Raw genomic sequence first — 26155 nt, forward strand, 5'->3', positions numbered from 1 at the left:
TAATCTCAGGAGAAAACATTGTTAAACATTATAATTACCAAGACCAGGTATTTTAATATTGTGTTAATTTGAATGACCTTATTCATCAAAAGACTTATGAAAAGGATGACTAAACCGTAAGTGGGGAGAGTAGAATGTATTCTGCACAAACAACAAAGAATTTCAGGGATTCATGGCTCATGTTTAAAACTCAACGCACAAAGTGATCTGACTCATAACTCTCTTCTCTGTAATGTTAGAAATCTAGGAGATACTGAAAATCGTTAAGCAATGTTAGGAAGAGCAAAGGATTTAATTAAACCAGAGTGTAATCCTTTTAAGGAATTTCAAAGCTAGATCAGTGTCACTGTACAGATTCATTTGATCGGTTTTCTTTACCACCTCTCTTCCCCTTTTTTAATTGTAATGTCACTACATTAAACATGAATCCCTTTAAATATACACATGCCAAATTCTTGTCAAGAATCTCATTATCTCCTGTCTTAAATTGCAGTATCTCCTCTGGCCTACTGCTATCCATTCAGACTGCTGCTGCAAAAACAGGTGGCTTACCAGGAGCTAAACAAGTGCCCACAATGGATAGGAATAGAAAAAAACAGGATTTCATCTCAATGGGAATATATCCTCCCTCTTGGAATGTTCATCTGAAGGCATTATTCCATATCTACCATTTGTCCTCTACCTTGACCAAGGTGAGTCAATGCTTTACCACCCTCAGAAATGCAAGGAGCACTGTGGACATGGACCACAGGCTGGATGGCAGAGCTGCCTGACAAAGATGGCACACGCTGTCCCTGAGTGCCTGGCAGCTGCATGGACAGGGACTTGTAGGTCTGCAGGATTCCCCAAGCAGACCAGACAAGTGTGACTACTAGTCAAAGGGATGGGTGTGTGTTAAGAAAGGCATAACATAAAATCTATGGCTTTCAGAGAATTTACTTTTCTCTTCTGCTATCTTGCCTTTTGAGAGAGAAAAATTGGAAGAACAAAATGCATTCAAGGAAAAGGAGAAAAAAACCTGAAGAAGTGGACTAAGCCCTAGAAACATTAGTGCTGATCTATAAACAAAATAAGAAAAAATTTTGGTTATGGGCTTCAAGAAAATAATTCTCAAATTTCTCCATCTTTCCCCTTAGATTTTCTCTTTTTCTATTCTGCAGCTGTTAAGGTGTTTAGAAACCATCAACAGAAATATTTCTTCACATTCTTACAGTGCAGGGAGGTAGATGAGTTTTCATTAGCCTTTCACATTGATCTTCTCTGTGTTCCCTGTAATTTAATTGCATGTTTAGCCTCTGTGAAGATCAGGCAGATCCATTGCTCCACTAGCCAGATCCACAGGAGAGCTTCTTGGCACCTTTCTGTGATGAACACAACACAAATATTTTCCAGTTAAGAGGTTGGTAACTAGGCAGAAAACATCTTTCCTTTCAACTTGAGAGAGGACAGAAAACAAAAATCCCTGCAGAGGCAGCCTGAGAAAGGGACTCCCTGTCCCAGAATCTGGGGCAAGGTTTATGACAATTAATAAAAATGTGGAATGATTGAAAACACAAATGAAGAGCTCTCTCTTCTCCTATAATTGCTGCACTGGATCATGAAATTAAAGTCATCAAGTAGGAAAGATTCTGTACAGATTTCCAGAGATACGGTATGTTCTGGCTAATTGTGTCAGCCTGGATTAGTTAATTTGCATAATTAATCTAAACCTTTGATTATCCAAAGGAAAGATATGTTCCTGGATGCACAGGTGAAATATAATGATTGAGACTTCAATACACTAATATACAATAGCTAGGAAGTATTTCAGTCCTCTTAGCTTGTCTCTTGCATTCTTAAAAGGTCTGAGGGAAATGAGGAGAGCACACTGTGCTCTTTGCTGGGGGCAGTGCTGGAAATCAGACTCAAGAATGACTAAAGGGCTGTGCCAGTTATCTGTACTGTGCTACATTAACAAGGGTTTATGGTACAACAACACTCAATGACCTCAAATCTGACCTCAGACCTAACCTAATCCTATCCTAAACAAAAGCAACCAAAAGCACAAACTGTATCTGGAAGAGAAGCTTAAAAGGAAACATCACTTGTGATGATGTTCCAGTAGAGTTCTGTAAAGTCACTCAAAAATTATTTTAAAAGTTCCAGAACAGAAATTGATGGATACACTTAGGTTTTTTTATTGACAGTCTGAGTCATGTTGTTTGTTGTCTCCAATCATAAATCTGTAAAGCTTCATCAATTGCAACAGCTAAAAATTGAATTTGATCATTTTACTATTTTCTACTGTCTCAGGAAGGACAGTTACATAAAGTCATAACGGCAATGTGAAATATTTTTAAATTATTACATATAAAATATTTTTTAAGAAAATATTATAATCAATTTTAATTGAGTGAAAGTTGCATTACTGGAAACCTTCTGTTTGTTCTCAGTATGGGCACTGATGATGAAACATTGCTTATTTCTTTCTTCATCTCTCATCTGTGGAGAATTATGGGATTTTCACTTATAACTCTGCTAACTCCATGCTTTGTTCTCTGTTGATGCTGCCAGAAAAGAGGAGGCTCATCAACTACAAATTGGATTGAAATAGCAATAGCAATTTTATGGCCATATAAGCTATTATGCAGCTAAGGCCAAGAAAACCCAACTTGTTATAATCTGTTAGGAGTCTATATCACAGGGGAAAAGCCAAATTTGAGTGGTCATCAAATATACTGGCTACCTTTGCAAGGTCCTTGCATGTTTAGTTCCCACAGTCCTTTTAAACAGGCTTATCAGTCAGAGAGAGTTTTCTCCTTTCTTTCTCGTAATTTTAAAAAAAAAAAAAAAATTCAAATGCTCACAAACTGTTGTCAGTGAGCATGAGTTTCAGACAATGAAAATGAGGTTCCATTCCACTAGAATGAACAGCAAAGGAAAAAGATAAAAGATACTTCTCCAGTACAGGATGTGTAACAGAGCCTGCACTGGCACACAAAATATTCTCACACATTTGCTGCTGCCTTGTCCTGTTCCTGTACCAGGACCAGGCCATCAGCCCTTGTAGGAGACAAACCTCAAAGATATTTAGTCAAAAACCTAAATACAAGTGTTTTGTCAAGATGCGCCCAAAACTGCACAGCTTTTCAGGGGAAAAAATACAATGACTGACAGAGCAGATGGAACTGGAGACACTTCTTCAAACTGAAATCCAGTTGCTCTGAGTGGGGGAAGGTACTGGAAACATAGACATGAACATGTCACTCTGCAATAAAAACTGTCAGCAGTTCGAGAAGTTCATTAAAATCTGAAAATGTTTCCCCCAAACCAAGTTTCATAAACCCTTTGCCACTTGCTAAGGGAAAGAACAAAGAGCTTGACCTAAAGTTTGTCAGAAGCATAAGGACCCTTTAAAATAACATCCTTTACAGTCTAATGTCCAGGGGCTCAACAGGCACAGCTGTTTCATTACTACTACATTGGTTGCCAGTCCTCACTGCACCTGCTGTTATTCAGGATGCTATTAACTTGTCTCTAAACCTTAACACTTTGGATAAATAAATCAATAATTGCATTAGAGTAGCCCTTTGTGATACTCCTGAGCAGAAAAGTAGCTGTCCTTTCAGATGCACAGCTGTCCCCTCCTCCCACAGACAAAGACACATTTCAATCCCTCAGATTTTCATTTAAGTCATGAAACTGCTGCACACTGACAAAGCAGTTTTGTGGCCACTAAGAATAAAACTGAGAAACAAATGGCACAACATTTCCAAAAGGGCCTCCACTTTGCCTCGGGAGACAAAGCATCCTGTTGCACAGGACATGTCTTAGGAGAGTACTGAGAAATAGTTGTCTTGTCCTTAAACTGGAAGGTTTGAATGCTTTCAAATACATGTTTAACTCCTTGCAAGTAGTGTGTTCAGTTATTCTGTGCTGGGAAGATCTGCTTGGTGCTGTGAGTATTATGCTGAATCAAAGGGGGACATGGGAAGGAGGAGAAGCTCATGTTGTCATGTGTTGCCAGGGGCTGGTTTAATTTTGAAAACCTCACAACACTGTACCAATTTTCACGTTAAATGGAGCTGCTTTACTTTAGATGCTCACAAGATTTCAAATCAGAAGACATTCCTCCAGGCTAATGTACCAACCTTCAAAGCACAAGCTCTCTGAAGTCAAGCACTCACTGCCTTCCTGGAGCTGAGAGGGCAGTGCCTTTAGGTTCATCCAGAGCTGGATGTCCAATAAATTCACTGCTGTCAGTCAAACTTGAGCTACACACAGCCCTTGGTTCCAGAGGAGATAAACCTTCTACAATTCCCAAGAAAACCAAGGAGTTCAGACACCCAGTCACACAACCAGTTCTATCCTGTTCCCAGCTTATGTCACAATGGATTTGGCTGTAGGAGAGAGACAATGGCATTTTCTAAACATGTAATTACTTATCTCAATGCTTATTTTAAATGAAGACAGGTATTTATGACATACAGTGAGATGCTTTAGCTGATCCACAGAAAGATATGGATGGAAAGGCAGAGTAGCATTAACAGAAAAACTGTGATGTTCATATGAATCTGATTTTAATTTTCCAGAGAACAGATCACCTCTCTCTTTGCTATGCTGGTGAGGACCTGGAATATTATAAGAAATAGCACATTCCATGCCAGAAAAGCAATTCCATTTTCAAAAGCTAGAACACTTGGGCTAATTAGAGTAGCTCAGATACTTTGATCAGAGATAAATTAGTGTTTTGTATGAGATCCTGCTCTTAGTTAACTTCTTTTACTAATGCTTTCTAATTTCACATGGGAGAGAATGGGGAAAGATGAAAGGAAATTTTTTTAATCAACTAGCTGCAAATTTAAGAATAGTTTGTTATTTGTTTGGCTTTATAAAAACACATTATGATTTTACCTTATTAACACCTCTTTTATTTATACCACAATTTATTAAGCCATTGCTTGGTATATAAAGCAGGAGAGCCACAGTGCATTGGGTTTTTATGTCCCATTCCACAGTTGTTACTTTCCCATTGCAGTGGTGAGGGCAGGGACCAAAGTTCTGGTGGAAACATGATAAATTGCACTGGTAATAACCTGTAGCAGTCAATATTCATTCTCCAGCTGCATTTCACATGAGTAACTCTATTGAGTTTAGTGGGACAATTCTGTACCTAAGGAAGCCTTCCAGCTGTGGAAGGTTTTAGGTATCTTCACATTTGTGCACTCTAGGGTTTAATGTGCTTGTAGACTCTCCCAGGTCTTTACCACTATTAGAACTGTTTAATTATAAAAGCCAGGGCTTATGAGTGAAATTATTTAGGAAAGGCTGAAGAATATCACGACAGAGAAAAAGAAAATGAATTCAACCTTACTTCCAAACTGCCTTGGATCATATTTACACAGTGGCATCTTTTGTGATAAGAAAACAAAAAAACCCAACCAACCAAGCAAACAAAAACAACAACAAAAGAAAACATGAGTGACTGACTAAAAATTTAGCAACAAGAGGAAAAGCTTGAAAACTTAAATTTTGACTAATATTCCTTTTCCCCTATCTGCATGTTTTACTAGTTATGAATCTATCACAGGATCTTGGTTCACATTTCTTCCATTTCCTTGTTTACAGCAAATTCCCCCCTGAATACCAAGGAAAAGACTCTCTTAACTACTATGGTACAGTAACACTATTCTCAAAACTGGAACTTGGGGCCTACTGAAAGCCTTGGAGGTTCATATAATTATACAAAACCTACAAAAATTCCCCAGGAGAGCTTCAGCCAGCATGTCTGCTCCTTAGAGATTCCACACCTGGCTCTTTTTCACATCTTCAATCCCAATTGAAGGAAGACATCTCCAGGATTTCTTTACAGTCAAATGCCCTGTACCAGTTTGACTCCTTCAGCCATATTGGCCCAGGAGCTGATTGCACACAAACATAACTAATGACTGACACAGGCAAACCTTGCTGCTCTCAGAACAGATGTGACATGCCCATTTCAGGTCCTGAGCAATCACAGCAAGAACAAAATCCATCATAATTCAAATCATTTTTTAAATATATAAAAGTAATTTGCAAATTTTCATGGAAAGGTTTTTTTTTAATCTGGAGTTTTGGGATCTAATATTTGTTAGACACAAAAAGGCAGAAGAAATTACACAGATCTGATGTAATTATAACCAGCTCAATAGACACTTGGATACAGAAGACAACTGACACATTAAGAAAAAATGCCGTTGAAACTGATACATAAGACTTGAAATTTAGCACCACAGGTCACAAGCATCAGTTACCTCAGGCAATTGCAGATAGGTTGGAGAAAGAGACAGGAAAAAGAACAAGCAGAGACCCAATTCCCACCTCTCAATAGATGATTAAAAGCTGTTGGTAATTTTTGATCCACTTTCACCAATGTGTCAAGCAGACTTGAGCTATTCACATTTATAAAATCTGCAATGTGTTTCTCCTCACTTGGATGTCAGTGCCATGAAGTGCAGTTTTGGGGTTTTTCCTTTCCTTCCTGCATTGGGACACCCATATTTTCTTAACCTGGCATATGAAGGTGCAGGAAAGGCCAGCTTGCTGTTTGCATTGGAGACAAAAGCTTATCTCACTGTGTCACACAGTGGATATCTCTTACAGCTGAGCAGGGAAGAGACACAGCAGGGATACAACAATTCAGAGAAATTCACCGCATTAAAAGCAAATCAGTCACCATCACACCCAGCTGTTATTGTCACTGGGGTTAATAAAGCAGCTGGCTATAATTTTCATTGTCATGCCTTTAGCACTGAGTAGTTTACCTTGCCTGAAACTAGAAACAAGTGTGTTTGCTGAGGGTAAGAACTGCAGAATGACAGAATCCCAGGTTGGCTTAGAATGGCAGAGCTGGACATCTGGAAGCTCATCTGGTCCAACCCACCTAGAGCCCAGGACAATGTTCAGACAGCTTCTGAATATCTCTAAGGAGGAAGAACTCCACAACCTCCTTGGGAAATTGTGCCAATTCTTAGTCATCCTCACATCAAACAACTGTTTCCTGGTGTTGATCTTTAAAGATTTCTTCCAACCAAAACAATTCTATGATTCTCTGATGTTCAGAAGAACCTCCGGTGCTTTAGTTTGTGTCAATTGCCTCCAGTCCTCTCTCCAGGCACCACAAAGAAAAGTGGTCCTGTCCCCTTGGCATTCTCCCTTCAGGCATTTAGATTCATTGATAAGACCTTCCCTCTTCTCCAGGCTGAACAGCCCCAGCTCTTTCAGCCTTTTCTCACAGGAGAGATGCTCCAGTCCATTTATCACTTTTGTAGCTCTTTGATGGATTCTTTCCAGTAGTTTTGTGTCTCTGTCCTGCTGGGCAGCCCACAGCTGGACCCAGTGCTCCAAGTGTGGCCTAAGTCACAGATCATCCAGATGCAAATGCAGGTTCATAGAAAATAATATAAGAAAAACATGAATGTTAAAACTGACCAACTGTTGTAGCTCATGGAGGCATTCCTAAAGAACAGTTGAAGTACTGAGTGTCCACTGGCTCAATCACAGCATATTTGGGTTCATATTTCAGGTTCTCTGACTCAGAATTTTCCAGCAGCTGCAGTACAATATCTAATGCACACAAATATTGCTGTCTTTTTCACACACACCTGTTATCTTGTGACCTCCTGCACGAAAACCCCTCCTTGACAACCCCTCTGATAGCCCGCCTTCACGGATCTTGTGGACTTTGAGCAGCAGTTCAATTCAAATTGCCAGTGCTCAGCATGGCCTGACCCTGGAGGCTGTGCCAGTGCAGCTCAGCTGGAGTCAGACACAGCTGGAGTCAGACACAGCTGGAGTCTGACACAGCTGGCAGGCTGCAGCACAGCTGGCGTGGCTGCCAGTGCCCAGCAATGCAAGAACGTGATGCATAACCATTTTCTTATGTTCTGTCAGCTGCAGTAATCATCTCCCTCCACTTGTGTCCAAGTGCCACAGGCTGCTCTCCAAAGCCTGCCCTGACACCCCAGCAGCAGGACAGCTCAGCAGGGCTCCTGGGAGCCCACAGCCCTTCTCAATCAGCTGCAGACACTGAGCAAGGCAGGCACTGCTTCAGCTCCTGCAAACCCAGGCCATGCCCAGAAAACAGCAATGTTTGTACATCACAACAGCTTGGGCTTCAGTCATGAGCAAAGCCTAATCTTCAATTCATAATAATCCTTCATATCAACTGGAAAGTTTTTTCATATATGTTTAATATTCACATTATACAAATATAAAGGAAGGTGCATGGCCATATAGAGGGGTATTTCTATTTCATGAACAGTATCATGTTCAGCAAAGCATAATATGCATATTGTCTGTCACTGGGGCTTGTTTGCAATCCATGACAGGTTACAGGAATTCAGGAAGGAATGCTGTCAGCTGCAGGCACATGCATATGGGAATACCTTATATTTATCTCCCTGGCAGAACATTGTGATCATTTGAGAAAACTTTGAGGTATAAAAGTAGGCAATTCAAGATTTAAGGATGATTAGGAATAAAATCCTTCCTGTTAGAAGACATGCATTGACATCTTCCCCATAACATTCAGAACCCTATTCTAAAATAGAACTGATTTAAAAAAGAAAAAACAACCAAATGCATATACTTGAAACAAAAACCTTCTAAAATAAGGTTTCTGAAACATATTTCTTTTCTCTGTGCACTCACTGATGCCATGCTTAATTAGATGACTATAAATTTTATAGATGGTAACAAAAATTACAGGTAATATCCTAAAATAAAAAACAATTCTTCACCATGTAATTATATTACAATTGACAGCAAATGCCTTTTGTCCTTTTTTAATTTTTTTCATATAACAGGAGTCCTTCAACTTGCCCAGAGTAACAGCAAGCAAATTTCCTTATTGGAACTGCAGTAGACAGACACTTAGACAAGTATCTTTCTCCTGCTTCTGCCTCTCATACACCAAAACCAGTAAAATCAGTAACAATGAAATCCAGGTTTGAGAGAACTAGAGACTGAACTAGAGACTGAAGTTAAAATGAGTACATGAAACAATTCTCAAGAATGAAAAAGAAATAGATAATGGTCTTCTTAAACAGCCCCTAATAAGTTTGCCTTTCCCTGGAGGCAGGATTGGGAAAATCCTCATTGTTTTCTTAGCCTAGCATGCCTTTTTATTGCAAGCATCCATGCTGCATACTCTCCTTCACAAACTCACTGTGGGCAACCTTGGAACTCATTAAATTTTGTCTCCACTTTTTCTATCTGCCTATTTCAGAACAAGACAGTCACCAGAGCAAGAAATTATCTCATAATTTCTACTTCAAATTTATTTATAATCAGTTCATTACAATTTGACTTTGTGTTTTCTTTTAGCTCAAATCCACCTTTTTCCCCACTGGTACATAGTTTCTCAATATATTAGAGATATCAATGCATTATATGTCATATTTTCATAGTTTCTTGTATGACTGACTTTTCTTTCATAGCTGGCTTGGCAGTTTTTCTGTGAAACTGCTGACCAGGATAGTTTAGGATATTCCAGATTCAGTCCCCTACAGTCTTTTATGAAGGCACTAATTTCTGCTGTAAAACCCTGCCATGCAACAGCTCCTCAAATCACATGCACATTTTTGTACTTTTATTTCTCACTGCAGCTAAAAGTTTCCTTCTGATCAGCAAGAAACCTTTGCACAGTGGTGGCCTTCTGACTCTTGATTATAATTGCTGAGTCTCCAACTTCAGCAGATTTTCCTGATCACACAGGCTGTATTCCTAAGCTTTCATCTGATTTCTATCATTACAGCCCTTAATATAATTCCTTCTTCCCTCCTTAGTATTCTACTACTTCTCCAAATTGATGTCATTTTCAAGTCTGAGTTATAAGCAAGTTAATTAACACATTTGTACTTGTTATGCCAAGATCACAAGAAAAAGTTTCCTGGGAATTCTAAACACATCCGTTTGGAACTTTCTCCTCCACTACAAACTACCATTCTGTGTTGTTTACCAACTTTCACCAACCTTTGAATTTCTGCATAAAGATGTGCACAGATCATTAGTTCTGCACCTGAAGTAATAAATTTCTATATATCTCTATGTTCCTGAAATCCACATTGATTAAATTCTGCTGCAGTTATCTTCTCAAAAAAGAGTAACTTAAGATCACCTGATTTATCACTGGTAAAAGAACAGCATGTCATATTCCACTTCCCACTAAAAACTGTTATTTATTCTCTTTTACAGTTAAGAAGTGTTCTAAAGACTTATTTTATTGAGAGCAGACTCAACAGCTCACAGTGCCTGGCTTACTTTCTTCCACTCCTGAATTTTTCACAGCTTCAGCTTTTGTAGCACAAAGTCTACGCCTTTTTTATTTCAGTTTAATATAAGATATTTTTAACTAGTGATTTTCTGTTCTATTGTATTTCCTACTTCTATAAAATCTTCATTAATAACCAAGAGCAGAGTTTTTCATAGATTCAGCAATTGCTTTGTGGAGAAATGTGTCACCTGTCCAACTCCAGAATATGTAGACACTACTATTCATAGAAAAATTTGTTCTTCAATCTACATTTAGGAAATCAGTCTTTTTCATAAAGGACACAAATCCCAGTAGGATAAGTCAATTTTTGACTTGTCACCCCATCACACTGCACTAAAAATACAAAAGGATTAATGCTATTAAAACATCACATTTCTGAAAAGAAAATTATCAGAAATAGACAAGGAAATGCCCCAAAAAAACCTCCATAGGAACAGTAATTTTTTGGTCATGACCTATTCTTGACACAAGTGAGCAAAATACCATAATTTCTTTCACTAGCCCTGTTTGGCTGAGGGAGAGGGATGAGAATTAGATCTCAGTTCTATAAATCCTGCAATCATGAGCACAGATGTTTTGGTTTTCATTTTCAGGTTTCAGAGTGTCTGTGTGTATTTCAGCATCTCTGACTACCAAAGGATGGGAGAGACAGACTGAAGAAAAGCCCAGTTTATATTCAGGACACATGAGTTATAAACTACCCCATGCTACCATATTATTAAAGTACTGGGCATCATTTCTCAACACACTGAACTTATTTTCCTCTCCTTTCATGCATGATTTGCTTCCAATTCCTTGACTGGCACAGGACAATGGTGATGGCAGACAGCAAACAGGCTGCTCCAGCTGCAGGAGGAGCAAGGAAACGTAGAGAATGGAGCTGACCTATGGCCATCACTAAATATGGGATTGTCACTCATATGATTGCAGAGAATAAATCTGATAAATGCATATGACAGTAAAGAATGATTTCTGTTTCCAAAGAAAACTGCCCCTAAAATCAACTTTTTTCTTGAAGAGTTGAAAAATTTTTAGAAATATGAACAAAAAAACATACAAATAATGTCAGGAGCAGGACAGGAGCATCATGGTAGGGTGGGTGTCCCATAAAAGAGCTGTGTAATTAATGTTTCATCAGCCATGGCATTCAGCTGTGTTACATGAAGTACATCCTTAGCTATTTAGAGCAGTTTCCTTATCTTTGGGAATCCATCCTCCTTCTGCACAGGAAATACAATCATTCCATGACTGAAGTTACTAAGATGCTGTGTAAGTCCAGTCAGAATGCTGTTAACACACTCATTTCCCAGAGATTTTACTAATTAATTTAAATAACAGGGGAACTGTACAAATTATATGCTATTTTATCACCTTCCCAAATATTTTTCCACATGATACAGGCTTGGAAGACTAAGAACACTATAAATACTTTAACTTGAACTATATTCATCATTGACCTTCAGCCATTTTTGCTCTTTCTTTCAAATATATTTCTTGGAAACTCACAAAATTACCTTTTGTTTTCAGGAATATCTATACAATCACATATTCAATTAAGAAGCCAGTTCTGACATCTCCAAATGTTAGGATGTACAGTAAAATTAACATAAATATTCAAAAGCAAACAACATGAATAATCAGGAATTTTCCTTCACAGAAATTTTTCTTCAAAATATTTTGATAGTTCTTGAAACTGCAAATCATTCAACACTTTTTTGCAGGAGATATGTCTTTATGTCTTTCCAGGAGAGTTTCATTGCTATGTACTTTGTGGAACTGTCCTGAAACATTCCCTTTGAAGTCAATTCAGTGATGAACTGACCTTCCCCAGTTGTGCTCACTTATAGCCATACTTATATAAAAGCTTACAATTTCAAATATAAGTAATGATGTCCCAAGACAGATGTCATGATTTGCAAAAAGTTGTAGAGACTGACAATGTGTGTGATTTGCTAAAAATGTATTATAAATCCTGAAAATCCACCCCCTCCATGCTTGTTGGTAGGCATTTTGCTAAATAAATCCAAGTTTCTAAAAGCCTTTAGCAGAGCTGACCAGATTCTTTCTTTTTAGTTTTGCAAAAAAACAACTACAAAAAAACTTATGGGGAAAAGATTGGACAGGAAATATTTATGAAGAAAAGACTGGACAAGAATAAGGGAACTGTTTTAGAATAAGCTCACCCTGGATCTCAGCAGTGGCCTTTGAAGCATGATCAGACATCCTGAAGCTTTGCTGGATGAGCTTAGCTGCTGGCTGAAGCAAGCCTGGGAATCCATCCATGATTGCTGTTATTTTTGAAAGCACAAAACACATCTTTTGAAAAGTCCTAAATAGTCCTAAACTCCTAAATAGATTTAAGGACAGAGAATTATGATTAAAGTTAAGGTTTACCCATTCACTGTAAATTGTTTTTAAATTAACAGAGTGACACAATTCAGAACTGTGTTTGGATTTTTGTGGGGTTCTTTCCTTCCTCTTAGTTAATCACAAGACACAGGGAGAAATTCTGGCCACACACAAGAAAGTGTTGTGGGTTTTTCTAGTAAGGAGATTATGAGCAATGAGAGAGCTGTCACTCTAAAAGCTCAGCAGAAGGACTTAGAGCCCCACTTGCCTCACTCCCCCACATCCTCTGTCCTTCACACTGCTCTGGGTTAGAAAGGCCACAGGGAAAATGAGGCCTGAACAGGGCAAGAAGTTCCAGCAGCCAGACAATGAGCCAAAGCAATCAAAAGAGTGACATCAGAGCGAGAGCACAAAGACCTTCTGCTTCTGAACTGCAGTTTCCAATACTGGAAAGCATTCACAAAAGTGGTTTTCTCTAAAGCACAATAAATCTCTTCCTCTGTCCTTTCAAAACTTGAAGTTTTGATCAAAGTACAAAGTATGTGACCTGTAACATTAGATGAGAAAGAAAATTTGTCTTGTCCCAAGAGAATTACAGCAAGTGATTCTACCTCTAAACCCCAAACACAGGTCTGCACACAGTTCTGCCTCTGGAGAGATTAAGAGATGTAAGCATACACAAGAAATGAGAATAATTTGGTTCAATGTGCTACCAGAAGACTATAAGATACTACAGTAATGAAGATTTAAGAGACATAAGTAGAGTTTTTTCCTGCACATTACTGACCTGATAGCAATTAGCAGTTAAGAAACTAGAAAATACATAACCAAAAAAAAAAAGAAAGTAAATGGGGCAACAACTCTTACTTTTAAGGCTCATTCTCTGGTATTCCACTAGGTAGCACCAGGAATTGGACCTAATCTTTAGAATAAAATCAAATCTTGCAAAAAGATAGGAAAACAGCTTCTGTCAGCCTCCAGCATGTAAACTAATTTAGCATCATTCCCAGGCTTTATGACTGCCCTGCTTTCAGCACTACAAGCCAACAGGCACCATTCAGTTGCTATACTGCAAAAGCACAAAAATAAAAGCCACAGAAAATTACATTGACAGAAGGATTGCAATGTTTATCTGCTGTAGGGCAGGTATGTATTTTTTTATAGTAACACCATCAAATATAGTCTACTCTGCCTCCTGAACTGTAATTTTTTTTAAAAAGGCATTTGTAGCTTCAGATACTCTTAGAAGTACTGGGTTTAAAATAAGTCTCCTGCAAAAACATTGCCAAAATATACCACAGAGCTTTCAAAAGTTTAACTTTTGGCATCAGAGAACTCCTTACATGTTTTTTTGCATGGAGCATCAGGAACCCATTTTGCAGTACAGCAGATCACCTTCAAGACTTGCAACACTCTGAGCTGCTGATATTAAAATCAGCTTCTGCAATGTAAACTCAATTCTTGTCAAATGCCTGGGACTGAAAAAAGACATATATTATGAGTAGCAGTAAGGATTTACTTATATTTTAGGGATCAAATTCTTACACAGTGCACTTCAAGTAAAGAAAATTATTTTCTGCATAAATGAGAGCATGACACTGGACTGAGCATTTAGGAATCAATCATTGAGTTGCAACTTTTTAATAAATCATCTGAAAGCCTTTTGTCTTCCTTGATCTTTGATCCTTTTACCCTCTCCCTTTTCTGTCCTTAAAAAAAAAAAAAACAAACAACAAAACACTAATTCCAAAACAACCACCACAAAAAAAAAAAAAAAAAAAAAAAAAAAAAAAAAAAAAAAAAAAAAAAAAAAAAAGCCCAACCAAACCAGGATCTCTCTCTCTCATATATTCTTTCCTATGCATTAGCAATGGCCTTTTCCCTAAAATTTAGATCAATCTGAAAGGTGGAATTACGTAAAAAATCCCATTAAATCTGCTGATCTAACTTCTCTGAGTTCACATTTTTGCCTTCTCACAAGTGTTAAAACTCTTCTTGCAACACAGATCAAGTTCATTGTGTCATTACTTGTGGAAGCAGAATCCCTCTGCTGTCAATTCTTCCCCAAACACCTCCTGATGAACCCCAAACTGCATATCAAGCTGAAGGAATGTCACATATTCGACCATTTAGCAGCACTAACAATCCATCTGTTGTGCATTATTACTTCTATGAATCATAAACTTAATTTTAAATTAGGTGATTAAATAGTAGCATAATTCATTTAGCTGTTAAAGGGATAATGTTTTGTTTGTGGTTCCAGCTGTTTACCTGGAATTACATTAGCTGAAAATTAGGGCATAACTGTGAAAGTCAGTTAATGACTGGAAACCAACACCAGGTTTTGTGTTTGAAAGTTAGAAAAGCAATGGAGTTTGGGAGATAATAATCTTGAGGCAACAAACATAAGTTAATGTTCTCTTTCCATGTGATGCACACTTCTGAGTGATAAGGGAGAAAAGGGTAATGACTGAGGTTTCCATTGCTCTTCTACCAGCAAAGCACCCTAGTCTTTCCCTTGAGACCTAATATTAGGTAGAGGTACCATAGGCCTGAATGGTGGAATGGTACCACCACCTTACCAAAAACTATTTCATTTGCATTGCACAGGTTTCTTACTTTTCTCATTTCACTGATTAAGCCACTTGCATATTTTCTATTAATAACTCAAGCAGAGAAATAAATAAGCTTTTTCAAATAAAAGCAGAAAAAAATACTTATGAAGCACTTGCAGAGATTCAGTCTTTACCTAAATATTGAACTACTGTATATTTGGGGGATATGGCATGAAATAGGATGAATTGCAAACATTACCTGTTGGTTCCACTAGGCTGACATCCTTCACATTTGTTCTATTGTGGCCCTGCATTTATAGGTGAAAGCTTCTATGTGGAGGAAGTCCCTGTTTGACTGCTTCTGTCAGAGAACTTCTGACTTCTGTCCTTTTGCACCAAGCTCCAGGATTCTGTTCAGCTGCAGGACCTGTCAGCCAGGATGGTGTATATTTGAGCCTGAAGCACTGCTGCCATTCCCACCAGGAATCCTGCCAGGACTGCAGGACCCAAACATACCCACCTGGCTGAAGATCCCATGAAGTACAGAGCTCATAGCATGATTCAGGTCACCTGCAGTGCTACTGGGTCTTGTGACAGATTAGCCACAGTACATCAAAAGATTTGGGGCATGATGGAATTTTTGATGGAAAGGCTCTGTAGGATGGAATATCAATGTACCCAAATATAGGATGTAAGTTTTAAATGTCAATCAGCTCAATAATATAACATGCCTTTTCAGTTCTGCAAAAAAAATTTAGCAGGAGTTGTATATGACTCCTTTTTACCAGGCTCTAAGCCAACCAAAGAGATCAATTTTTGTCCCAGGAAGCTACAACAGAACTTTATGGAGTTCTTTCTGCAGAGGCAGGAAGAAGCACAGAGAAGTGAAATGACCTGTGCTGGGTGCCCAGGAGATTCACAGGAGGGTCAGAATATGTAAGGGCTGAGGTCTTTTTACTTCTCACTGCTGCATTGAGAGGAGAATATGTAATTTAAGTCATGCACTAGTCTGAAGTATTAAATAATAAACATAACTAACTTAATATATCTCAAACTATCAGCAAGTGGTATCAGTATTTTGTCACTTAGCCTATCCAGTCCATGATGCTTCTTCCTAACTTTAAATATAAGTAAAAATATTATTCAGTCAAAGCCAAGTTCAAAAAGTAAGAAGGCAATAGGAATGTTCTCACTGACCTCAGCAGGCTTCAGGATACTTAAGCACCTTGTACCTGCAGAAAATGGGGCTTTAATTCACTACCACTTTGTTCTGAAATATTACTTTGAAAAATACTAGGAAGAAACTGAAGAATGGGGACACAACATTTGCTTGCAGTGATTTAAGTGTAGACTGTAAATGGCATCTATTCAGAGTGCAGAAAACCTGTGCTATCAGAGACACAAAAAGGTTGAAAGAAAGGGAAGAAGTAGAGTAATAACGTCCTCCCTCTGCTCAGCTGCAAAGAGTTGGAAGAGTGCCTGTTCCCTAGCATTTGCTATGACTTTTTGCCTGTTGCACTTTCTGATGCTTAATAAATTTACCCTGACAAGGGAAGTATAATCTTTCCCAAGACAGCATGGTTATTATCCCCCCTAGATGATGGATCTGCTCTCTGCTTTACAGGAGTGGCAATAACTGAGAGGCAGCTTAGCTAACCAGTGGCTGGAGCTTCAACCACTTGGGTTGCATTTTGCACATTGCAGGTTTTTATTATGATGAATTCACAATGTTGCCTTTTGAGTTTCACTTTTTTGCTCCCTGGTTTTGCAAATTTTCTTTGCTATTAAAAAAACAATAGCTCCCATTCCATTTGCTGTAGGCAATGTCAGAATGACCCCATCCAAATGGCTCATCAGCCTCATTCAGATCACTGTCAGCCATGCCACAGGCAGATCAGTAAGACAAGACATCCTGAAATGTTCTCACATAACTCCCCTAATAATGACATGCAACTCCTGTAGCAGAGTGCCTGCAGCAGCTGATAAATTCAGAGTACTTGCTGACCAGTTCTCACTGGGCTGTAATAAGTGGCAGGTGTAGATAAAGGGGGGAAGAAGGTTCTGCTTCAAATTTCTGCCCTTAGAATTGCTTGTCTTTTAATAGTGATATAAGAATACAGAAGTGGTGAGTACAGCAGCACTTTAATGAAATTTATAACAAAACACTACTGATGTGCAGAGGAGCAGGCTCTGCAGAATGAGCTATTCAGCCCAAGGAAATGACTGCACAGTGTATGTTTGGGAACTATGGATTACAACTGACCTGCCATCTGGCACTAAAGGAAACAGTGTCACACTTCCAGCACAGAGCAGGCACCAGGGAGCCTCTGATTACTCTGCCAGACAATACTTTGCTTGAATGAAATATATTGTACGGTCCCATTAATTGCATATTTTACCTCCACATGACTGTAATAGTTTGCCATAAAAATAAGGTTTATTTTCCAGCACAACAGAAAAAGAGACAGGAAACAGAAAACTGAGTGACTCATTAATTCTTGAAGGTAGAACATTACCAGTCTTAAGCTCATTCCAATAGATAATCATTTAGAGAGACATTTATGTACACCCTGAACTTCCAAACCGAAAATTGTACATTACATGGACAGCAGGAAGACTTAGAGAGCCCTACTGCCAGGAAAATCTATTTTCAAGGACATGGCCTTAGGAATAGAATACAGAGAAACACAACAAAAACTTACCAAAAGACCAAAATTTATCAATAGAAATGATGCTATTATCTCATGATAAAGCCCCATTTCTATAGAACTGAGTCAAGGCTGGGGATACTTCTTACAATTTTGTCAAATTAGCTCTTCTATCACCTTGTCTGAGCACTGCTGTATTATATTGCTCAAAAAAAGGATGAGCTGTATCCAGCTCCAAGTTCTTTGTTCACACAAATCTCTCTGCATGTTTCCTGACTGATATGGTGTCATAAGCAAATCTCCCTAATGGTCAAAAAATTGTACTAACCCACAAAGAAAGTATCCATGCCAAAATATTTTGTGTAGGTTGTTAAAAAAAATGATAAATGTTTGAGGAATAATGTAAATTCCCAGTTGGAAGTCACAGCAGGGAACCTTCTATCCTGCATGAGATTCTTCTAAAAATCAAGTGCAATGAAGAGGAGATAGAAGATAAATTTTTTCTTTAGTTCTTCTAACTAAACTGCATAAAAATAGTAGCAAGTAACTTGTTTGCTTACATTTCAAACAGATCTGTCCAATTCCTTAGGTCCCAGGTATAAAATGTAGATTATAAGAACCAAACATGGCAGGAGTGGTTTCCCATCTGGAATGTCAGTTCAAAGGCAAGCACTGACATCCTCAGCACCCCCCACCAGCCCAACCATCGCCACTGAAGGTGTGCAGAACTTTTAGCACCTGCTTCTGGCAGAAGTACAGCAATTTTTAGTAAATAATCCTGAAAAAAATATATTAAAATTAGGCACAGAATGTGTCTCTCGATTTTTCCACAATCTTCCAAGTAATTTAGACATATGCCTCATATTTTTCCTCCCAACTTAATACTTCTGGCTTTAAACAGCTTTCTATTTCACTTAGTCACTTCCAGTTTGTAAGTGAAAGCCTTTCTCCTTTTCATAAATTCTAAATTTATTCTTGAGACAATGAAGAAAAGATCAAGGAAAATCTCCTACAAGTAACTTTCCTATTTACCACTTCTGCTATAAAGATAAGTAAGGAAAACACAGGCAGAGCTCTTTTGCATGGTTCTATGCAACAAAACTGCGGACAAAGCTAATAAAGAGAAAACACAGCTGGGAGGATTATGCTCTTTAAGGGTAACAAACCTGTAGCCTGAAGTTCTCACCACCACTTTGAGTTTGCTTTACCTCTGCAAACAGTAATTTAGAGATGAACAGAAAAAAAGCTAAATCACTCTAATTAATAACTAATAACCTCTTCAAAACCTGTCATGGAAACAGAAGTAGTTATTTTTACTTAAAATCTCTTAAACCTTTTCAATGCAAAACAAATTTTCAAGATAATAAAGAAAACTTTGTACAAGCATGACAGGTCAGTACATACAAAATTAGTAAACAACACAAGAAAATGCACATTACCATTTAAAAATAGATGTTATTGTAGAAGAATTTATGTCTCCCAGCAATAATACCCATATATGGGAATATTAACTGTTGAAATACTTAATTAATAATTAAATGTTAAATTATTAATTTTGTTGAAAATATTAATTAATAATTGTTGAAATAATTAATAAACAAGATATCTGCAGTACATTTTCATGGAAAAAGCTGCAGAAAAAAAGCAGGCTGTTTTTTACCATGTGTATACTGAAACAGCTGGAAATTCTACTGTACCACAGGGTCACCCACCCATTACAGAGGGAAAAGCCCCCCAAGATCATCAAGTCCAACTGTAAACCCAGTACTGCCAAGCCCACTGCAGGCCCCCAGTGCCACATCTCCACACTTTTTTAACAATTCCAGGGAAGATTGCTCCACCCCCACCTGGGCAGCCTGTTCCAATGCATGCAAATACTTTCAGTGAAGAAATTTCCCCTCATTTCCAATCTAAACCTCTCCTAGTGCAACACGAGGCCACTTCCTCTGATTGTGTCCCTTGTTAACTAAAAGTAATTGGAAAACATGAACAAGAGAAGAAATAAACCAGATTTTACAGAAGAATGTACAACTTCTTTACACAACTGACACTTGGGAGAGCCTCTTTGAAAGGATTTATTTAAAGAAAAAAATTAAAATGAGGCCCAAGCCACTGGATAGCTGAGCACTGTTTTTTCTGTCTCTAGAGCTGAGCAAAGGTGGCTACCACAGCAATATTAGCTGGTTTGTGCTTGTTTACACCCAATCCTTGCCAGCTGTTGCTGTCCTGAGCCTTTTGCCCTCTGCCCATGAATGCAGCCACTGCTATTGGTTATACACATGAGCTTTGCCCATTCAGACTCAAAGCCTCAGCTGACTTTCTCCCTTGCTCTGAAAATAACACACCAGTTACTGCCTGCTTGTCAGCCCTCACAGATTAATTTATTTATTTTTCTGAGGAGACAGAACTACTTCATTTTGGGCATGAAATAGTAAGGAGCTTTCAGCATTCTTCAAAGTTATCTACATAAAATTCTAATAAGCAAAGATATTTATTCCAATTTCCTGAATCAATGATAATAATAAAAGCTATTACTTCTGAAATGAGTTATGGTTCTTTCATAAGAGATGTTGTTACCAAATAATTTATTTGTCAAACCATCCAATACAATGTAAAAGAGAATAAATTTAGTTCTCAGAATAAATACAGATTATTTCCTATCTCTGTGTTAAGCTTGTTAATTTTGACTTTCCCTGCATATTCCTCTTAAGACCATTCACTTTTTTTGGCAAATAATTTTCTCTCTCCTATTTATGTCTGGTCCTTGAGCTCTGCTTTATGTCTTCTGGTCATAATCCCACTCAATAAATCTTTTATGCACCAGAACTGAAATTTTAAGTTTATGAAAAGTAAGGATTCCCTACTGGAAACAGTCATCTTCCTGGAGGAAAACCTTGCCAAATGATGCTTCAGAACACATCTAATTGTATTTATTTTCAAACGTTAGTGGGCTTAATTTCAACTAGATTATTCACTTTGATCAAAAAACACCTCCAGTACTGAATTCCCTAAATGAAACAGCAACAATTCCACTCAGCATCCCCAGGTCACTGCTGGAGCACCTGATCCTTCACTCATGGGGTTTGGCCATGGCAATCCTTTGTACCCTGGGACCCCTTGGCACTTTCCTTCCTCACAGTCCTTCTAGCTGTCAATAATACAAGCTAGTATTTATTTATTTATTTTTAATTCACAAATGTCTTAATTAAATTAACATAACATAACATAACATAACAAGATGGCTAGGGCATATTCATTCTGAAAGAAAACCATAGACCTAGGCAGAAAGAAAAAATGTAAGAAAATCAGGAATAATCCATCTTGGATTTGGTTAAGGAGTTCACAGTGCCTACAGCTGGATGTTATTTGAATAGCTTTAACTCCAATCCTCAGCAATTATAACCACTTAGGAGCCTGATTATAATTTTCTTCTGGGGGTTCATTTTATTACTAGACCCAATTTAACTCATATCCTCCATCAGCATCAGGAGACTAGAAATCAGCTATCATTATCATCTCACTTCCATTTTAGAGAAGAAGAAAAAAGGCTCCAGTGAGATTCTTTTTGAATTGTCAAATCATAACCTTCGTTAGAGCCCACTTGGGCTCATCAGTGAGCTCTGGGGTTGGGTTAATCCTTTTTTCTCTGTGTGTCACTCACACCTGGCTAGGGGAAGCATCAAGCAAATGTGTACAGAACTGATTTTCTGAAAATTTAAAGAATATCTATAACTGAATAAAGAAAGCTAAGAATAAGGATAGCTAGTTTCGTTCTGCTGCATTTAAAGTGTAATTCTCTTAAACCCATGGGTCTGTATGTTACCATATGCCTAGTCCAGGATGGCAGTGTTAACATTCTGGTGGAAAAAAGCCAGCTATACTCAAACATTTTTTCCCTTAAGAATCAACAGAAAAGATGTACTTAAAAAATAACTTTTAAAATGTATCCATTAATATTATCCAAGCTTTGCTCTCATGTCACACTTCAAGTTTTTTATTTGCAGACTTTCACTTAGATGATTTTCTTTTTTCATTTGTTTGTTTCTTCTGCTACTCTTAATTAATTAGAAAAGAATCTGATAAAGACATCAGTGTGCTTCACTGCATTTTCAAAGGCCTGTAAACAAAAAGACTGAAGCATTTTTTAAAAATATAAATTAGCAAATCATACAATCATCTGGGTTTCAGAACGAGAGAAACTCACTGTTTAATGATCACTTGGGTGGCAAAAAACCACACTGGCATCTCAAGCAGCCCTTGGTAAAAGATGGAGGAATGAGAGTTTAGTTCTCAACTCATTTTCAAGTCAGTAAAAATGTAATATCATCAGGATCCTACAGATGTTCAGTATCTTGTGGGCCAGATGGAGAGACATGAAACAATCAGGAAAAGATACCTAACCTGCAGAATAAACAAACACAACTGGCTTTTGGAGCACTGAGGAAAATGGAAAACAAAAGCCTATTTAAGATTAAACCAGAGGAGTCATCCAAAGTTTACAGGCCTGTCAAATCACAGCTTGTCCCTCTTCTGGCACATTCTCCTGGATTCTGCCTTCTTACAAAAAGTTCTTTCCTGATTCCCTTTCCTTATTCCCAGTCTCTCTATTTCCATAATATGAACTGAAACTTGACACTCCCCTCTTCAGCACAGTCTTACAGATATATTTCTGTGTGTATTCCTACTGACTTTGGGATTTTTACTGTATCACTGCTACAGTGGAGTCAGTGGCACATCCAGGCCACCTGTGACAGCTCCATGGAAGCAGCCTAGGGACAGCAACCTTCCCCTGCCTCAGGAGCAATGGGCATCCCAAACAGCTGCACCTCTGCAACTCTCAGAGCTTGGAATGAAGGGCACTGGGATAGGCACTGAGGGACAGAGCTCTGCTGCCAGCTCCATCCCACTGGTACTTCAATTTCTGTTTGCCTCACAGACCCTTGAGTGCTCTGCAACTTTTAGTATTTTGATATTGAAATAGTACTCATAGAGGAAAAAATCAGAAATCATTACCTGTCTTTTCCCCCGCAAAAAAATGCAAGAGGATGTCTGATGTGAGAGCAACTGAATTGGATACACAAACAACTGAATTTTCAATGAGAATTTTATATGCTCCAAATGCTTTAGCTCTCCTCCCTCCCACTGCATCATCCCAGCAGCTCCCAGGTGGGCAGAGCCTGACCACCCTGGGGTCAGGTGCAACCTCCAGGCAGAAATCCTGGGAAGATGCTCAGTTTGTGGTACAGCTTTTGAATTTGACCTGTGCAGTAAGTCAAATATTGGTAATGCCAGTGCTGCACTTAAACAGAGCAATTTGTATCACCTTTGATTTCAAACCAGTTCAACTTTTGCTTTAGAGATTCAGATTTAGAATTAGTTTTGTCTCATAAATTACTCAGGTCAGTGTAGTAGTCAATGCCAATTTTAAGTAATCAAACATGGAAAGTTCAAAACAAGACAAGGAGATCCTGCTCCCAAAAGCCAAAGCTTTACCAGGGAAGAGAGTAAAGAGGCCTGTGAGCAAATGTTAGCTTTGACATTATTAATTTTTCATTTTGTTTTTCTCTTCTTAGGAAAGTGCCATTTACAAAGATAACTTTTTTACAATATTCTGTTTTTATCTCTAGTTTTTTTTCTTAGAACTGAAAGGCATCACCATGAAAATCAGCCCTGGCAGGTTCCAGTAGCACAGGCTTTAATGTTCCTGCTAGAACCAATGTGCCACAGCAGCTCAGTGGGAACTGAACTGGGCAGGGCAAGAAGCATTTTCAGATCTCTAATGACCACATACATCTGGAAATTGGAAATTCTGTCAAGATTTACCCCTGTGTTTAAGCCATTCAAAGCAAAGAAAAATTGCCTTGAAATTGCCCATTTCAATCTCTGATTATAAAATTGCATTTTAAAGGCTACATCTACATAACACTGTAACTGATTTAATTGATTTCATGGAGATTTCATTCATATTCCAGAGGATGCTGGAGAGGATTAGACAAGAAAAAAGAAACACGAACAACCATTTCCCCTTTACATTATCTACTCTCTACCAGTCTGTTTTTAAATCAGTCATCTCTTTCATATTTTCAGGAATAAATTAAAAAAAATCAATGGCACCTCTCAGCTGGCAAGGATGAAGTTTTCTGAATCTTAAGAGATGAGGAAGTTCAACAGAGGAATCTGAACCCAAGGAGCTGACCAGACCTGAGTGCTGTTGCATTCCATCTGGAGAATGCCTGGGGACTAATCCAACTCAATCCACTGTTATGCACTACAAAACACTCATATTTTAGACTAAGTAAGTTTGAATTGGCTCTATCTAATTAATATCTGTTCTATCCCATTAATAATAACTTTAATAAACATATTGCAGAGCATTCCCAAAGACTTACCAGGTCTGGAGAACCTGAATAATTGCCATTTGTTCAAAATTGGCAGCACTTACAAGTCTTTCCACACACAATATAAATGATGAATTTGACAGACAAGGATATAGTGATACTGGAAAACCAAGTTTCTGGTCAAAACAGGCATGGAGGAATTTCTTCTATGTGCCCTAGAAATATACCATGCTGGTCATGACATTTGAAATCTTTTAATATAAAGCCTGGAATTTGGGGTTTGCTTGTTATGAAATTCAGTTCAATACTCTGCTAGTTTTGCACACATGACATCTGGTGAGCAGGGAAGCAGACACCCATGGAAATTATTTTTTCTAAGAGAAGCTGCTGGGAGCTTCCTCTTTGTCTAACAAAAACCAATCAATGATTGCACTGGCGATTTAGCCAGCACTAAACCCACCACAAAAAAAAAATTAGTGCACTGGCCAGGAAAACTCAAATTAGCGAATTAAAACCGCTACACTAAATTGGTATTTCTGTCCAGTTTTGAACCAAAACCACGACAGAACATTCTATTATGAAAGTGCAGCAGTCAGTCATGTATTTTGGCATGATTTCTCAGTATTTTCTAAACCAATTGTTGACAATTTTAAAGTACATAGTATTTCATAAAAATTATGTCTGTAACAAAAACTATTTTACTTTAAAAATTGTGATCTGCTTATTCTAACAGACTGAGGACCCAGCTTTGTGTGGAATTTTGAATTTATTGGTTTAGAAATAGTGCTCACTGTTGTAAGTGTTCAAGACCTTGAAAGGTCAAGTCTTGCTATGCTATAGAAACAGTCCCTGGCCACAGGCAGGGCACTGCCATCCCTGTAGCTGGAGAGGTCCTGCCAAGCCCAGCCACAAATGGGGCTGCACAGCAGTTTAAACCATCTCATACAGAGCTGTTGAGTTTGCAGTTTGCAGCACCTGCATTTGGTAGCCCCTCTGGAGTAGCTGAAACCAGGAAAGGCAACCTGACAACTTTGCTTTATTGCTATGTAAGTTGTTTTAAAATGCTGTGTTGTGAATCCACAGCCAATTTACTTCCCATCAACTCTCCGTGCAAATCTGTGTGTTTCCATCCAGACTAAGTGCAAAACAGCCACAGTGATGGAAATTTAGAGCATAACCTACAGTGCATTAACTTTTTGGTGCCAGGGTACTCCCAGAATTAACAACTGGTTTGCTCACATATGGAAACAATGCCAAGCTGGTGAAGTGTTTGCCAACTCTGAGCTCTGTGTTCCATATCTAAGTGGGTCTCAGAGACAATATGTGCACAGCATAAAACACAGAGGTTGTAATAACAGATCACTGCCCTTCCTTAAAGTTGTGACCCAACCCAGAACTTTAGGCAAACTGCATAGACTAATCCCAAAACAGGCTTTTTTGCTCTTTTAGATGTTTAAACATCTTGTTCTTCCTACTATGAACGTATTTTTACATTAGTATCTCATTACATTTTTATGGAAAATTATAGCATCAAGCAAATACTGTTTAAATGTGATTTAGAAAACATAAATATTTGTGCAATTTCCATGTTCAAATTTTTTGTGAGGTCTGAAATTGCTTCAGAAAGAGTCAGACTATAACAGAACAAGTTTTATTCCTCTATCTGTTGTTCTAAAGTAATAAACTGAAAATATTTGTACTTCTATCATGCACATTATTTCAGGAAGAGAAGCTGATAAATGTATAAGTCATTTTTCCAGAGGAAAGCAAAAGAACTTCTCTGTTCCTCTATAAACAGTTGATCAAAACCTTATAGCAATACCAGCAACAGGAAGAATCTGTATCCCCATAGACACATTTTTCTTTGTACAGTGTCTGCTGAAGACCTTTATAGATTGTCTTTGCACAGAAAATTCAAAGAGAACTCAGATGTTTTTTACTAAATAAAAAAGAAATCTCAAGTAGTCCTGT

The 26155-nt window shown here is 38.1% G+C and overlaps 1 long non-coding RNA gene across 1 annotated transcript in view; it reads right to left on the minus strand.

Annotated features, from left to right (window-relative positions):
- Window positions 1-1241: 1241 nt before the first annotated feature.
- LOC306809435 overlaps window positions 1242-26155 on the minus strand; it is a 116484-nt gene continuing 91570 nt past the window's right edge. Inside the window, exons 3-4 of the long non-coding RNA XR_013776227.1 lie at window positions 12478-12582; window positions 1242-1361 (exon numbers count right to left, since the gene is read on the minus strand). This is a non-coding gene — a long non-coding RNA (uncharacterized lncRNA). The remainder of the gene's footprint in view (window positions 1362-12477; window positions 12583-26155) is intronic.

The sequence above is a fragment of the Erithacus rubecula genome (genome assembly GCF_903797595.1).
Source record: "Erithacus rubecula genome assembly, chromosome: 17".
NCBI classification, from domain to species: domain Eukaryota; kingdom Metazoa; phylum Chordata; class Aves; order Passeriformes; family Muscicapidae; genus Erithacus; species Erithacus rubecula.